The sequence below is a fragment of the Oncorhynchus mykiss genome, chromosome 22 (assembly GCF_057628025.1).
Source record: "Oncorhynchus mykiss isolate SJ-2025 chromosome 22, ASM5762802v1, whole genome shotgun sequence".
In the NCBI taxonomy this organism is placed as follows: Eukaryota; Metazoa; Chordata; class Actinopteri; order Salmoniformes; family Salmonidae; genus Oncorhynchus; species Oncorhynchus mykiss.
In genome coordinates, this window is record NC_143043.1 from 8,237,416 (window position 1) to 8,248,888 (window position 11,473).

Here is an 11,473-nt window from a genome sequence, read left to right on the forward strand (position 1 = left end):
AAACAAGCATTTCTTATAGGACAAGTTCAGGTAGTCCCTTGCCATTTCAGTCTGTTTTCATTTTGTTTGGTGCCTAGTGAATACGACCCTGTACTGCCTCCAACCAAGTCCCAGGCTTTTGTGGGCACACTGCCCCATGATGGCTTATTTGCACTTCTATAGTTTCATTTTTGTTTTTGTTTAGAGAGCAGTCTCGCGCATTGGTCATTGACCAATGGCCGACCCATATTCTACTTTACAAATTCAGAAAGACTGCCACTGCTCACGCGAAATATCAAATGAATGATGTGATGTACTGGTCATGGTCTCCCATCTCGTCTGTGTGTAGTGTCTTTAGATTGTTTTGTTACACTGGTAACAGCAAGACTCTTTATTGCAACACAATCAGAGTTGGTGGCCATTGCTTTTGGTACAGCATGATAGGCAAAAACTCTCTCAAGGGTTTAGTTTGAATTTATTAGTAGACAAATAAAACATGTTAATAAGGCACAGTGTGAATTGTGTTGACACTTGAATTGCAAGAGACAAACCAATATAGAACAGCCAGGAAAATAACCTCAATGTCAACCAAACGAAAGAGCTGATGGGGACTTCAGGAGACAGCAGAGGGAGCACACCACCAACCACATCGACGGGACCGCAGTGGAGAAGGTGAAAAGCTTCAAGTTCCTCGGTGTACACATCACTGACAATCTGAAATGGTCCACCCACACAGACAATGTGGTGAAGAAGGCGCAATAGCACCTCTTCAACCTCAGGGGGCTGAAGAAATTTGGCTTGGCCCCTAAGACCCTCACAAACTTTTACAGATGCATCATTGAGATTATCCTGTCAGGCTGTATCACCATCTGGTACGGCAACTGCACCGCCAGCAACCGCAGGGCTCCCCAGAGGGTGGTGCGGTCTGCCCAATGCATCACCAGGGGCACACTGCCTGCCCTCCAGGACACCTACAGCACCCGATGTCACAGGAAGAACAAATAGATCATCAAGGACATCAACCCCCCGAGCAACGGCCTGTTCACCCCACTATCGTCCAGAAGGGGAGGTCAGTACAGGTGCATCAAAGCTGGGACCGAGAGACTGAAAAAGAGCTTCTATCTCAAGGACATCAGACTGTTAAATTGCCATCACTAGCCGGCCTCCACCCAGTACCTTGCCCTGAACTTAGTCACTGTCAATAGCCGGCTATCACCCGGTTACTCACCCTCGCACCTTAGAGGTTGCTGCCCTATCTCCGCTGTGCAATCCAGCTTCCGAGCCTGTCACGGGTGCACCTCAGGTACTAAACGATATCATAACCGCCATCGATAAAAGACAGTACTGTGCAGCCGTCTTCATCGGCCTAGCCAAGGCTTTCGTCTCTGTCAATCACCGTATTCTTATCGGCAGACTCAATAGCATTGGTTTTTCTAATGACTGCCTCGCCTGGTTCACCAACTACTTTGCAGACCGAGTTCAGTGTGTCAAATCGGAGGGCCTGTTGTCTGGACCTCTGGCAGTCTCTATGGGGGTACCAAAGGGTTCAATTCTCGGGCCGACTCCTTTCTCTGTATATACAGTGCCTTGCGAAAGTATTCGTCCCCCTTGAACTTTGCGACCTTTTGCCACATTTCAGGCTTCAAACATAAAGATATAAAACTGTATTTTTTTGTGAAGAATCAACAACAAGTGGGACACAATCATGAAGTGGAACGACATTTATTGGATAATTCTGTTCTTAAGATAAAGAAGATCATACATTTGTCATGAACAAAGAGAGATTCTGAAAGCCTTATTTGACCAGGGAATAACGAGGAGAGGGTCGCCTTTGATGGCTGAGGCAGCCACCTGAACTGGACTGTCGGAGAGTGGTGGAGGTGAGGGTCATTAACGTTTTGTATTCTGTGAACATAAGAAAGGGTTTTGTCTTTTTGTAATATCTCCCTGGGTTCTGGACAAAACATTTGGCTTAGGACTACTTAGGAATCTTCCTACGGCCTTACTGATGATTCACCTTTTATATTAGACATTCATTGAAAGCATCTTAACCTTCTGCTTCCTTGAGTGGTACGGTTCAGCAGGGTCAAGTCTCAAAGCATCACATCACTCTACAAATCAAGAACCATCCATAAATCCAGAAAATGTTACTAAGACACCCACTATACTACCAGTACCAACAGTTGCTGCCAGGCCAAAGGTTCAAATCCCCACTCTGTAGAACAAACGGGGCACACAAGTCATTCATGTTAACCAGCACTAGGTTCCTCAATCCAGGAAGACTAAACCATAATTCAGCACCTACAGTATACCTCTATCTAATTTGTCTGTCTGACCTTGTCTTGTGAAGTATGTCCTGTGATATTTATGTTGTATTTAAGTGAAGTGTTGAATGTTCTGTGATTTGTTACATGTGTGCCATTATTCCCAAACAAATGCCACCTTGGAACAATTAAGTATTCATTCATCCATTGTTGTCGGGCTATTGGATTCCCTCACCTGGTCCCAATGCACTCCCTCCCTACCTCTTCCCCTTGGCTAGCTATCAGAGGGTTATGACATCAAATTCTGAAAACATAACATGCAAATCCTGGATCCTGTCCTCTGCTGTTGTGATAATAATGTTGATTGTTATGTTATTTTAACTTTTCCGGGTAGCTATTTGTATTTTGCTTCTAGTTTCATATTGCCTGGTAAAACCCAGATTCAAAACATCCATCACTGTCCCTCTGGTTGTGAAACAATAAAGATAACTCTTAGTATATAAGGGATACTTTTTCAATCATCTGCTAGATAAAAAGCTGAATAACTCTGACATGAAAATGTGATGCAGTAGTCTTTACCATTGTGTTTTCTTGCTATTGTTTCCTCTAGAATTGGTTAGGGAATGAAAGAAAACTGGCCCAGTCAAGCTGTCCCTCCACAAAAAACTAAGATCAAATCAAATGTATTTATATAGCCCTTCTTACATCAGCGGATATATCAAAGTGCTGTACAGAAACCCAGCCTAAAACCCCAAACAGCAAGCAATGCAGGTGTAGAAGCACGGTGGCTAGGAAAAACTCCCTAGAAAGGCCTAAACCTAGGAAGAAACATAGAGAGGAACCAGGCTATGAGGGGTGGCCAGTCCTCTTCTGGCTGTGCTCTTCTGGCTGTGTTCATAGATGACCATCAGGGTCAAATAATAATAATCACAGTGGTTGTAGAGGGTGCAACATGTCAGCACCTCCGGAGTAAATGTCAGTTGGCTTTTCATAGCCGATCATTGAGAGTATCTCTACCGCTCCTGCTGTCTCTAGAGAGTTGAAAACAGCAGGCCTGGGACAGGTAGCACGTCCGGTGAACAGTTCAGGGTTCCATAGCCGCAGGCAGAAGCAGCACTGGAGCAGCAGCACGGCCAGGTGGACTGGGGACAGCAAGGAGTCATCATGCCAGGTAGTCCTGAGGCATGGTCCTAGGGCTCAGGTCCTCCGAGAGAGAGAGAGAAAGAAAGAAGGAGAGAATTAGAGAGAGCATACTTAAATTCACACAGGGCACTGGATAAGACAGGAGAAATACTCCAGATATAACAGACTGACCCTAGCCCCCGACACAAACTACTGCAGCATAAATACTGGAGGCTGAGACAGGAGGTAATGTTACAAATGTAATGTGTCAGGTTGCAACCTGTTTATGAGGGACCACCTTAAAGTGAAAGTTTTGTGCAGGTTTGGCTTTAATTACCTTTTTGCAATTACAAGAGCAAGGCGGACATTCAGGTATTGTGGACTGTATGCATTTCTCAATCGGTGTGTCTTTGATGTAGGTCAATTATTATTTTAGATGAATGATCAGAAGGATTTCTCTTCAGAAATATATGGGTCAAACAATAAATTCTAAACTCTACTGACTCTGTCTGACACATATTACTACAACAAGTAAATGTTTTGTTGTAGTAATGCCTTGATAGAATAGATAGATAAAACAATGTCACTGACATTGTCATGTTTTCTGTTGTATGTCAGGAGTTATGGCAGGTACACAGGGCAAATGGCAGGCATTACCACCTGACACAAAACCCCATTACAATGAGGAGGCAGACAAGCTACAGGCAGGAGGTCAGGAGTTGAAGGGGAAACCGAAGGCATTCAAAGTCAAAGATAATTTAAGACGGCTGAAATCAATTGTGGGAATATATACTGTAGGGTCACAATGGTAAATCATAACATTTTGAAGGTTTAACTTAAAGTAATGTATTTGGATTTGATAGTTGGGAGTTAAATTTGAGATACAGATTTAAGATAGCCAGAACAGGCATTTTTCATACAGGAGGATTTCAGTCTTTTCACCAACTCTTTTCCTATAAGCATTTTTAGGCATTGTCTTTTTTTTTACATCTAATTTAATTTATTATTCATCTTGTCTATTTCTACATAATTTTTTGTTAGGTTATCAAGTTGGAATGTATGGAGGTCGACACAGCTTTCCTTGTCCACAACCCCGAGGACCCCATACCAGTCAGCACAGCCTCATCTGGGAGGGGAAAGGAATTTATTGAGGGCCAAGTTCTGATCGCCAAGTTTTCTGTACACTTTTCTGATACACATATTTAAAAAAATATGGTAACTTTGGTAACACTTAACCTCAAGCATACAGATGTAGGATCTTAATTTGATCATCCAGGTGCAGGACAACTTTTATGCAATGCAGGACATTTTTAACTTATAGTGTATTTGAGGTTTGAAAAGGCTTCTGAGGTTTGTAATTTCCACTTAGAAATGTCAGACTTGATTTTCCCTTGCGATAAATGTGTCAACCCCCAACAAAAATGTAAATTCATTAAAATCCACATACCACATTTTACTTTTACTGCAGGATTATTTTCCTGCTGTAGCAAACTGACTCAAATTAAGATCCTACATCTGTACATCTATAATGCCTTTAAACACACTCATACAGCACTGTGCCTCTTTTATTGTTACATCTTGGCAAACCTGCAGCTTCACAGTCAAGGCTAGGGTGCAAGGAGTACAAGCTTTATTCAACCAGAAGTATAGTATGTACCATTTTATTTGAAATAAATTATTAAAATGTACTGTATATCTGTGATTCAACAATTAAATAACAGTCTTGCTCCGCTTTTAAGCAAGCTTAAAAAATGTAACCACTAAAATTCACAGACAGAGTTCTGGATACAAGGGCTGACATTTGATTTATAAAAACATGTGGTGGCTGTGCCTTGTTGGTTTACATTCAAGTAAGCAGATTCATGGATCACTGGTAGAAGCTTGGAATAATGCGTACACTTGATCTTCCTTCACTTGTTTCTGTTATGATGAAGCAGGTGGACAGGGCAGAGTTCCATATAAGGCTGTGGCTGTGGGTGGTCATTGAAGTAGAGGGTATGCCAGGTGGGATAGAATTAAAATTAAAAAAGCCCTCCCACTATGGCATGGACCAACTATCTTCCATTTTGGGGGCAGGCCCTGGCATCAAGTTCACAATAAGTAAGATGCAATCAATGCTCTCTACAATGTTTCAATGCGGAATTGTAATGTCTTGGTCATTGAGACGAACAACATTGACATGTACAGTACCGGCAGTGACTTGACCCATTACTTTAGACAATCAGGACATTCCCTTTGAACAGATACTCAATGTGGCCACTGCTCTCACTAAAGGGCAACGGTGAGCTTTGCTATATATGGCCATCTACCACTTGTTATTGTTTTCTTCTGGGTAAATGTGTCTGCTGATTATGAAAAGATGGAGCAGATTTTAGAATATCTGTTTGCAGCTGGGGGTGGTGCTGGGCCTAGAGCTGGAGATGGGAGTGGAGCTTGAACAGGGCCTGGGTCTTTAACTGGAGGATAGGCTGAGGCTGGAGCTGGAGTTTGGGCTGCACCAGTACCTGTGTCTAATTCTCCGGAGGTTGGTAATAATATATGCATGTACACAGAGTATACAAAACATTAAGAACACCTGCTCTTTCAGGATCAGGGGAATCCAGGTGAAAGCTATGATCCTTCATTGATGTCACTTGTAAATCCACTTCAATCAGTGTAGAGGAAGGAGAGGAGAAAGGTTAAAGAAGGATTTTTAAGCCTTGAGACATGGATTGTGTGTGTGCCATTCAGAAGGTGAATGGGGAAGACAAGTGATTTAAGTGCCTTTGAACGGAGTATGGTAGTAGGTGCACCGGTTGAGTGTGTCAAGAATGGCAACGCTACTGGGTTTTTCACTCTCAACAGTTTCACATATGTATCAAGAATGGTCCACCACCCAAAGGACATCCAGCCAACTTGACACAACTATGGGAAGCATTGGAGTCAACACGGGCCAGTATCGCTGTTGAACGCTTTCGACTCATTGTAGAGTCAAATCAAATTGTATTTGTCACATGCGCTGAATACAACCTTACCATGAAATGCTTACTGACAAGCCTTTAACTAACAATGCAGTTTAAGAAAATAGAGTTTACTAGATAAACTAAAGTTTAAAAAAGTAACACAATAAAATAACAATAACAAGGCTATGTACAGGGGGTACCGATTCAATGTGTGGGGGTACAGGTCCATGCCCTGATAAATTGAGGCTGTTCTGAGGGCAAAAGGTGGAGGGGGGGTGCAACTCAATATTAGGAAGGTGTTCCTAATTTGTGGAATACTCGGTGTATAGTTTGTCCCTATAGAACTCACACGCACACACAAACATTCATTCCTCAACCACTTTCAGTTTCTGAATCACTGTCCTCCTCTTCATCTGTGCTGACTGGGCCATCACCAGCCAACATTGAAAATGCTTGCTGGAGCTTTAATATGTTCTGCATTTCATTTCGGACAGCACAGAGGGCACCCAGGTGAAAGCATGTTGGCTCGGCCACACTTTGCCCAAGCATTGGGGGGAATTGAGGTGACTTGTTCCTTCCATTGTAGGCGTTGATCTGCTGTTTTATTCTCTGATGTCTGCTTGATTTTTCTGGAGAGCCGCACAGCAATGGTTTGTCCATCTGAAAAACTATTTTAAGAAATGCTAATGAAAATCTTGAAGTTTGATATAATTCTTTCATATAGTTCAAAGCATCTGGGTGAATGAGTTAACAACAGCAGTGATATGCCAGGGCGTGATGCAGTGTTCAACACTGAATTGGCTTCAGTACCTGCATACTTTCTGACCAGGCCACAATAGAAAGAGCACTCCAGGACAAGCCTATGGATTGTGGCCAGCAGACAGTGAGTCTTCTTAGTTTGCAGACTTTCCAAAATTGCTGCGCAGTGTAGTGTACAATCCAGTTTCTCTTCTCCGTGGCCTTCAACCTTATCTCCAGGCTGAAACGTAAGCATTTATGTTAAAAGGTTTAAAACCTATATTGACTAGCCCGAATACAGTGGGACAAATATGGAGACATCATTAAAAAGCTATTTCTTTTTTAAGCTGAGGAGTCAACTGAGCGTTCCTATCATCGGGGATTGACGGGGGCATCATGTCAGACCTAGAAAATATTATACAAATATACAAGCGAACATATAACAGTATGAAAGCATCTCATCATAAAGCTAACCAGTTAGGAAGGCAACATCGATTTGAGTGTAGAGTGGATTATCCAGCGTGAAGTGTGATCTGATCCAAACCTCCAAATCCTACTGTGTGCTGCCTACAACATAATCAAGGCCCTAATTAAATCTATTGCAGAACAAAATCAAATTAAGTTATACATGTGCAATGCTCACAAGTTAGAGAAAAATATATTATGGACAATGTTAGGAATTTTACTAAAATATCAAATTGTCAGTCAAACCACAGCAAAGATTTCATTATCAAATCAAATGTATTTTATAAAACCCTTTTTACATCAGCAGTTGTACCAGCAATAAAACTTTAATAACTACCCTCTTTGGCAGCACTAACCTCAACCAAACATGGTCTGTAGTTGCAGATCACACCTGCACAACAGTCAGGAGGAATTTTGGACCATTCCTATTTACAAAACTGTTTCAGTTCAGCAATATTCTTAGGATGTCTGGTGTGAACTCCTCTCTTGAGTTCATGCCACAGCATCTCAATTGGGTAGAGGTCAGGACTCTGACTGGGCCACTCCAGAAGGCATATTTTCTTCTGTTGAAGCCATTCTGTTGTTGGTTTACTTCTGTGTTTTTGTTCGTTTTCCTGTTGCATCACCCAACTTATGTTGAGCTTCAATTGGCAGACAGCCTTACATTCTCCTGCAAAATGTCTTGATAAACATGGGAATTCATTTTTCCAAAGCAGCCCCAAACCATGATGCTTCCGCCACCATATTTTACAGTTGGGATGAGGTTTTGATGTTGGTGTGCTGTGCTTTTTTTTCTCCACACATAGTGTTGTGTGTTCCTTCCAAACAACTCAACTGTAGTTTCATCTGTCCACAGAATGTTTTGCCAGTAGCGCTGTGGAACGTCCAGGTGCACTTTTGCAAACTTCAGACGTGCAGCAATGCATTTTTTTGGACAGCACTGGCTTCTTCGTGGGGTCCTCCCATGAACACCATTCTTGTTTAGTGTTTTACGTATCATAGACTTGTCAACAGAGATGTTAGCATGTTCCAGAGATTTCTGTAAGTCTTTAGCTGACACTCTAGGATTCTTCTTAACCTCATTGAGCATTCTGCACTGTGCTCTTGCAGTCATCTTTGCAGGACGGCCACTCCTAGGGAGAGTAGTAACAGTGCTGAACTTGTCCTGAACTCTCCATTTATGGACAATTTGTCTCACCGTGGACTGATGAAAATTTTAGAGATACTTTTGTAACCCTTTCCAGGGTTACAAAAGGTCTTCTGAGGTCTTTTTTGTTCGAGGCATGGTTCACATCAGGCAAAGCTTCTTGTGAATAAAAAACTCAAATTTTGTGAGTTTGTTTTTACAGGGCAGGGCAGCTCTAACCAACAACTCCAATCTTGTCTCATTGATTGGACTCCAGGTTAGCTGACTCCTGACTCCAATTAGCTTTTGGAGAAGTCATTAGCCTAGGGTTTCACATACTTTTTCCAACCTACACTGTGAATGTTTAAATTATGTGTTCAATATAGACAAGAAAAATACAATAATTTGTGTGTTATTAGTTTAAACACACTATGTTTGTCTATTGTTGTGACTTCATCAAATTTGATGACCAATTTCTGCAGAAACCCAGGTAATTCCAAAGGGTTCACATACATTTTCTTGCCACTGTAACAAAAAAAACAGCTATACATCAGCTATACATCTGAAAAATCCATCCATCCCATCCACATTCATCCATCAACCATACTTCTCTCCTCTCTTCAGGTTCAGGAACTTCAGTAGATGCTCGTGCCTGCACGCCATCCCAAACACACCAGTTACTGTATGTCCAGTTTTTGGGTTTTGGGTTTGGATCACAGCACATTCCCTGCTTGAAATCCCGGGCACTCCTGTAAAAAGAGTGAATAAAAAGTCACATTCACTATGCAGTTCATGTTTCATCTGATCTGTATTATAAATATTAGGGACAGAATCGTTCAATGCTAGTGTCGCATCACCAAGGATAAATGGCTTCTCCTGATTTCAATCAAACATTTTAACTTTTCCAACATTAGCCGGGCTGTTGGTTATACACATATACACATAAACACACGTCACACAAGTCACACAGAAGAGGGCTAGTGATACTAACTGATTGTGAAATACATCCCATTCTTCAAAATCCAGTATACCTCAGTTGGTGTGTCTGATGCTCCTCCTACAAAGCAGTCGACTTTGTCTCGGTCACAAAAGAACCATCCAGCTGCCAGCATGTTTGGGACCCTCAATGCTTGTCCCAGGCAATCTTTTTCTGGGAAGAACAAATAGGGCATCAGCTGCAATACTTGAATGACCGTTTTCCTTTAAAAAATAATGCAAATAATGAATTATACAAAATTATTAGAGACACAGGGAATGGATATTTGCAAGGCTATTACTTAAACCCCTGTGCTATTTGGGAAACATGGGTCACTGTAGTTTTGCCGTGAATGCATCTGTAATCGGTGTATCCACTAAGCAGATGATTGGTCTACCTAGCTTTACCAGAGTCCCGTTATCCAGCATATTGTGGATCCAGACAGGCTTTCATGGCAACTGTAGCGGCCTGGGTGGCAAAGCCACACAGAAAATGTTGCCCTGTCTGGCAATCCCGTACCGCCTCCCACGACTTGGACAAAGGGTTGGGTTTTTGAGGCTTGCAATGGTATGCTGCATAACATTGCTACTGTTTGGCAAGGCATTTTTTTCAACTAGGCAAGTCAGTTAAGAACAATTTCTTATTTTCAATGACAGCCTAAGAACAGTGGGTTACCTGCCTTGTTCAGGGGCAGAACAACAAATGTTTACCTTGTCAGCTCAGGGATTCAATCTTGCAACTTTTCGGTTACTAGTCCAACACTCTAACCACTAGGCTACCTGCTGCACAAGGATAGAAGATACAGTATATGAGAAAGACAACTAAGGTTGGATATATTTCCCCTCATCAATTATGAACAACACTGAATGCAAATAAGAATCCTCGCTTACTTATTGTTGTTCCTTAATTGTTATCATTGACATACCTGTGGACAGAGAGGACACTTTGTTCCGTCCAAGGTCAGTAGCGCCATCTTCCTGACAGTCTCTCGTTCAAACTGCCAGTGTTTGAACTCCTCAAATGACTAATTTCTGAGCTTCCGGTAGAACTCAACTGTCTGTAGATAGAATGAAAATAAAACTACTCCTCACAGTAAAAAACACATACATGTTTTTTCTTATTTCCAATTTAAAATACAATAACAACCTTCCAACATGCATTGGATTTGTGAAAAACCAAGGTAATTCCCCTCAAAGACACCCCACGCTCCAGCTGCAGGGCTCAAAACTGGCGCAGGAGGACCACTGAAATTGCTGTTTGTGGCAGATGGGGGGTGGCAGGCCAGAGTCTGTAGCGGATCAGGGTGGCAGGTTCCAGCTCACCCAATCCTCCACTACAGGAGCCTCGGTCTGGCTCTGATGCCATGGTACAAGGACCGGCTGAATCACTCTTAATCTCTATCCAACAACGTCACTAAGCTTCTCAACAAATAGAACCTCCATAATGCTCTGTGGCACAATCTCAATAGAACACACTAGGTTCATTCTCTGATCCTCATGCTATGATTGGATGGACAACATGTCAGTTCATACTGAAAAAGCTTTGATTGGTTGGTGTACGTCCTCCGGAAGTGGTCATAATTACCATGTATGTCTATGGAAGGGGGTGACAAGCCTCCAATGTTTTGTATTGAAGTCAATGTAGTCAGAGGAGGACTAGCTGTCCTCTGACTACACCACGGTGCTACCCCAGACAGTACTTTTGAAGTTACTGTAGACCATTGCAAAACAGTGTATTTAAAATCCATTATCTAAAGACTTTTTTAATGTTTCACTATTTACATTTTTATGAAATTTTACTGAGGAGGATGTTCCTCCCCTTCCTCGGAGGAGGAGCCTCCACTGTCAGTAATACATGACTT

The 11,473-nt window shown here is 42.1% G+C and overlaps 1 long non-coding RNA gene across 1 annotated transcript; it reads right to left on the bottom strand.

The window, feature by feature from the left end:
* Positions 1-1,684: 1,684 nt before the first annotated feature.
* On the bottom strand, positions 1,685-10,977 carry LOC110502106 (uncharacterized). The gene is made up of 5 exons (XR_016490492.1): positions 10,538-10,977; positions 10,323-10,394; positions 9,668-9,786; positions 9,244-9,385; positions 1,685-3,447 (listed from the first exon to the last, which is right to left on the bottom strand). It is a non-coding gene; the product is annotated as an uncharacterized LOC110502106 (long non-coding RNA).
* Positions 10,978-11,473: the final 496 nt, after the last annotated feature.